Source organism: Callospermophilus lateralis, chromosome 1, assembly GCF_048772815.1.
Source record: "Callospermophilus lateralis isolate mCalLat2 chromosome 1, mCalLat2.hap1, whole genome shotgun sequence".
Lineage (NCBI taxonomy): Eukaryota > Metazoa > Chordata > Mammalia > Rodentia > Sciuridae > Callospermophilus > Callospermophilus lateralis.
In genome coordinates, this window is record NC_135305.1 from 211,003,952 (window position 1) to 211,010,128 (window position 6,177).

The following is a 6,177-nucleotide window of genomic DNA, read 5'->3' on the forward strand; positions in this document are numbered from 1 at the left end:
CAGTGAAAAAGAAAAAAAAAATCATGATAAAAGTTAAGGGATTCTTTCTGTTAGAGTTCAAAGTTTTCTCAGCTTCTCTTCTCAGCAGTCTTAGGTGGGTCGTGGGAGCGCGATGCTCTTCCTCTGCTGGCCGGAGGGGGAGAGCTGATCCTGGGGGAGTCCCTGGGGGCGGGCTCCAGGCTCTTCCCTGCCGCCCACTGGTCTGGAGATATTGAAGCAGCGCCCTTCCTGCACCCATTGCTTGCTGGTCCTCGCAGGAAGACCCTCCCCAGGGATCTCCCCTGGCTTCCCTCATGTGGTGGGGAGCCAATTCTTAGTCCCCTACATCAGCTGCAGACCCCACGTTTCCTGGTCTTGGGTTCAGTCTCCAAACAACCTCTCTCCGTCGCCCACCCTTCTGAGCTCCTGGCCAGCTGCGTCTCTCCCAGCTGCTCCTGCTCCTGCGTCAGACTGGAGGGGGCCGGTGGAGCCAGGTGGGTTTCTGCGACCAGGTGTCCCCTGTGCAAACCCCTGTCCTCGTTTGGCTTCCCCTGGTCAGTCAAGCACACTCTGCCGTGCAGCGTGGTTCCTGGGCTTGGATTTGGGGCCAAACTCGGATTTGCCAGGAACCTGCTTCCTCAGCCGCCGGCCCCTGAGCTGCAGCTGAAAACTGTTCCTTCCTTTGTCCTCCACACATCACTTGGAGAGGTGGTGGCTTCTTTCCCCACACCCAGTACCTGGGCTTCCTGCAGCCCGGCCTTCAGCAATGCCCTTGGTCTCTAAATGCTCCTGACATGCCTCGGGCCTCTCAAAAATGTGGGTTCCTTTGATTCCCTTCCCTCCACTGTGCTCACAGCCCTACGGGGGACTGCTGGGCTGGAGCCTCTGGCCGGGCTGTGGCAGTGGCTGTGTGGCTGGGGAGTTGTATTTTATCCGGCCTCCTGTCCCTGGTCTGCTTTGAATGTCCAGTTTTAGGTTCCAGGAAAGCCGCCCTTTTTTGCTCCCCACCTTGTGGACAAGCTACCTGTCTGCTATTCTTGACTTCCTGCCCTGGGGCAGCCAGGACCGTCTCCTCCTCTACTCTGCCATCTTGGATCTCCTCCTCTTCCACTTTCAAGGACCAGATCCAACCACCCGGGGTGCTCAGCATCATCTCCCTGCCCAGGTGTGGATCAGAGGCCCAAGAGTGCCTGCCCCCTTAATTCCCCTCTGCCACGTATCTTGACATGTACATAGGCTCTGGGCATCAGAAAGAGACATCTCTTCAATACTGAGACGTCGACTCCGTGAACATGGTGTATCTTTTTCTTCATTTAGGTCTCCCCTGTGGCTCTCAGTACAGATTCTATGGAGGGCTTGAGTACTTTCTGTTTGATTTAATCCTAGTACTTTATTTTTTTGGACATTATTGTAAATAATTATAGCTTATTAAGAGTTGTTTATTAGTAGTAGTAGCAGTAGTGGTGGTGGTGGTGGTGGTGATAGACCCAGGTCTCATGCCTACTAAGCAAGTGCTCTACCACTGAGATACATCCACAGCTTTTTATTTAGAGATGGGATCTTGCTAAGTTACCCAAGCTTGGCTTGAACTTGTGATCCTCCTGCCTCAGCCTCCTAAATAGCTGGATTGCAGGTGAAGGCCACTATGCAGGGCTCTTTTTTGTTCTTGGGTGTTTGATAGAGTTTTACCAGCAGAGCCATCCAGACTCAGAATTTTGATTACATTTTTTTGGTAGTTATAGGACTATTCCAATTTTAAATTAAATTTGATCAGTTTTTCCTTCTAGAAATCCATACAGATTAACTAAAAATTTCACATTTGCCAGTGTTTACTGTTTCATAATATCCTTTAATTTAGGTGTCCGCTATTGTATCAAGGGAATTAGAAAAAGACTCCCTTCTCTAGAATGAAACTGGGATTGGCAACAGTGAATGCCCCCCACCCAGGCATCGTGCCTGCCTGGATCATTTTAATGGGGATAGAACCCAGGGCCTCTTGCATGCTAAACACACGCTCTACCCCTGAGTCACACGGCGGCCTGTTAATGTCTTTGAATCTGTAGTGGTAGTGACCTTTTCTCAGATCTGAGCTACATCCCCAGCCCTTTTAAGTCTGGGTCTTGCTAAGTTGCTGTTGCTGACCTCACACTTGCAATCCTCCTGCTCAGCAGCTGAGATAACTGCCACCTTCTTTCCATTCTGAACACTCTCCCAAGAAGTTTTTCAATTTCATTCATTTTTCTAAATAACCAACTTATGATTTTGATGATTCTTATTGAAGATTAGTTTTCCATTCCCTTCATATTGGCTATTATTTTCTTCTTTTTGTGCTTTTAGGTTTGTTATATTTCTGTTTTTCTTCTATTTTTTTTAATAATAATTCTTACCTTTTTAATTTATTTTTATGTGGTGCTGAGGATCAAACCCAAGTGCTCCACAGCTGAGCCCCAGCCCTAGCCCTTAGTTCATCTTTTAAAAAATATTTATTTATTAGTTGGACCCAATATCTTTATTTTATTTATTTTATTTTTATGTGGTGCTGAGGATTGAACCCAGGGCCTCGGATGTACTAGGCGAGCGCTCTACTGCTGAGCCACAACCCCAGCCCTTAGTTCGTTTTTTTAAACCTTTCTATGTTATTCTTTTTGTGTCATCTCTGTATTTTTGTTATTTGTGACTTCTAAAAAGCAATTATTGGGGGCTGGGGTTGTGGCTCAGTGGTAGCGCACTTGCCCAACGTGTGAGGCACCCTAGTGCCATCCTCAGCACCACAGAAAAAATAATAAAGATATCGTGTCTACCTACAATTAATAATATCAAGAGAACAGCAATCATGGTTTTCCTCTGAACATTTGGAAGTCAGAGCTCTGCTTTGATTATTTTGGTGACTCCCTTACAAGTTTAAATGCATACTTAGCCAAGGGGTGGCACCGTCCTGTAACCTCAGCTGCGGGGCAAGCCGAGGCCGGGGATCACAAGTTTGAGGCCACTTGGGCAATTAGCAAGTCCCTGTCTCCAAATACAATAAAAAGGGCTGGGGGTGTAGCTCCGTGGTACAGCATCCCCGAGTTCAGCCCCTAGCCCGACCCCGACTCACAAGTGCATACTGGAGTGTCCACCAGCTCTCCATCCCTGTTCTGCTCCTGGTTTCAGCCCACAGTTGCTTGGACACATTGCCTGGGCCTGCGGAGCACAGAGCCTCTGGTGGGAGTCCAGGGTGGAGGCCACTCCCCTCGGCCTCTAGGAAGGAAAGAGGGAGAGGGCCTGGTGCCCACAGTGACCACCTCCCCCACTGGGCTCACTTCCTGAAGGCCCTTCCACCTCCCAGGAGCACCACAGCTGGTGACCAAGACTTCAGCAAGGGGCCTTGGGGACAGCTCCTGTGAATGGGGTACTGGGGTACTCGGAGGTGGGGTGATCAGATCCTGAGCCGTGGCCCAGGGGGTCCATCCTGGGGTGAACGGCTGAGAGGCGGTAACGGGGACAGGGGGTGCGGGAGGAGGCGGCTCACTGGGGGGTGCCTTGGGCCTCTCCCTCCTCTCTGCTTCCCGACCCTGCCACGAGGGGGCAGCTGTCCTCTGCTGTCCCTTCCGCCATGACGTCTGCCTCCCCCTGGGCCCAGAGCATGGAGTGGCCCTCGGTGGAGGTGACTCTGGGACCATGAGCCCCAAGTAAACGCATTTTTCAGTTGTAGGTGGTCACCATCCTGTATTTTGTTTTTATCTTTATGTGGTGCCAGGGATGGAACCCAGGGCCTCGCACACGCCAGGCCACCGCCCACCCCTGAGCCACCCCGGCCCCCTGAACTTTCTTGTCGGGTGTTTTGGTCACAGTGATGCAAAGGCCGCCTGGAAGCCCTCCTCCCAGACCAGGTGGGGCCTGGGTCACGGCCACCATGCCCCCTGCTGGCCCTCTCTGGTGCAATCTGATCCCGTCCCACTTCCTGGAAACACCGTCATTTAGGCCCTTTGCCGGGTCCACTCCTTTGCTTTTTCTTCTTCTCGCATCTTTTCCTTCCACCGGGGTCAGGACTGTCCCTGGTGGGGTCTGGCTGGCAGACGCGTCCAGCGCGTTCTGACGTGCCTCCTGGGGCTGCTGGTGTAGGTGGCCGTTGCAAAGTCACTCAGCTGCCTCCTGGCTTCCTTTGAAGAGCCGGCTGTGGCCCCACTTCTCCCCCGCTGCCTCAGGGACCTCCTGCCCTCTAAGTGTTTCCCCCAGGGTGACACCCGCAGGCTGACTGGGCTGCCGTGGCAACGCCACTGACTAGCGACTGGCACAGAAGTGTATTTTGCTCAGTCCTGGAAGCTAAGAAATCTAAGATCAAGGTGCGGCACCCGGTGCCCCCGGGCCTCCCTGCTGCGTCTCACATGGTAGAGGGCAGAGGGCAGAGGGCAGAGGGCAGAGGGCAGAGGGCAGAGGGCAGAACTCCCTCCACCAGCCCTTTATGGTGGCGGGAGGAGTCCCAGGACCTGAACTCCTAAAGGCCCCACCTCCTTTTGTCTCCCCTCCCAGAACAGGGGATTGAACTCAGAGGCATTTACCACGGAGCCACATTCTCACCCCTTTTTTTAAATTTTGGACTTGAATTTGCAATCCTCCGGCCTCGGCCTCTCGGGTAGCTGGGGCCACAGGGGTATACCAGAGCCCGGCGTAAGGCACAACTTCTAAGGCTATCACATGGCCATTAAGGCTCGACACCTGAATTTTGGGGGAGACACGTGCAAACCCTAGCGGTTTTTCAAATTTTCACTATACCTTCCTCTTCATCACCTGGTAGTTTAGAAGTGTGCTTTAAAAATCTTTTATTTTATTTTATTCATTTTTATTTTAAAATACTTTTATTTTTTTCTTTGTTGAACTCATTTCTGTTGAGAATCCCCTAGAGAGTGTGGATTCTAATAATAATAATTATTACAAGGTGGGATTACACACCTGTAATCCCAGCAATTTGGGAGGCTGAGGCAGGAGGATTGAAGGTTCAAGGCCAGGCCAGGCCAGGCACGGTGGTGCTCGCCTATAATCCCAACAGCTTGGGACGCTGACACAGGAGGATCGTGAGTTCAAAGTTGGCCTCAGCAACTGAGCAAGGCCGTAAGCAACTCAGTGAGACCCTGTCTCTAAATAAAATATAAAAAGGGCTGAGGATGTGGCTCAGTAGTTAAGCACCCCCTGGGTTCAATCCCTAGTACCAAAAAAATAAAATAAAGTTCAAGGCCAGCCTCAGCAATTTAATGAGATCCCATCTTAAAATAAAATATAAAAGAAGGCCGAGGGTTTAGCTCAGCAATAAAGCATCCCTGGTCCTTTCCCCATTACCGAAAAATAAATAAGTAATGCTTGGGGCTTTGTGGGACCTTTTGGGGGGTCTGGGACATTGACTGCCCCCCACTTAAAGTCTATTCTGTCTGATATTTATGTAACTAAGGGCATTTCTTTTGGTATCTTTTAACATCTTTATGCTCTTCCTGTCAGTGCTTTCAGGGGTGTGTCTTATAGACGATGCAGCTGGATTTTGAATTTTGTGGCTCGAGCCCCTCCCTAGCAGCTCTGGCCCTCCTACACCGCAGTGAGTCTCAACACCAGGGCTTATTTCTGTGATCTTATTCTGTGCTTCTAATGGTTGGGGACAGGGTATCCCAAAGTATTAGCGTAGCTGTTGTTTCCTTGGGGTGCCGGGCGAGCCTCCCCCACCCCATTGAGTGGCGTCCCCGCCTACTTGGTGCCGTCTGGGGACCACCTATTATTGTGAAAGTGTCAGAACACCCGGTGTTTGCTCTCCCAGCACTGTCTGGAGGCTACAGTGAACACGCAGCCTCTTTACACTTTAAATTCCCCCCTCCTCCCAATCAGCCCAGAGCCCCTGGAAGGTGCTCAGCAGTCACCTGCCCCTTTCCTTGTGCCTCCTGACGTCACTGAGACAGCATCAGTCACCAACGGCTGCTGTTCAGTGCTTGACGTGGTCTCACCACTCCTTCTCTTTAAGGGTCTTTTATGGGGTGAACGCTGGGCATGGAGTTCTAGGTTGTTCTTCTCTTACCAGTTTGAGATGCCTCCTCCCACCTGTGCGCTCTCCTCTCCTGACTTGCTCGGCTCCTCTGGGGACGTCTACTTTCTGCCTAAGGGGCTGCCCTGCTGGGGCCTGCTCTGTCTCTCTGCTCTCCGAGGCGCAGATGCTCTGCATTTGGACAGTGACTTTTT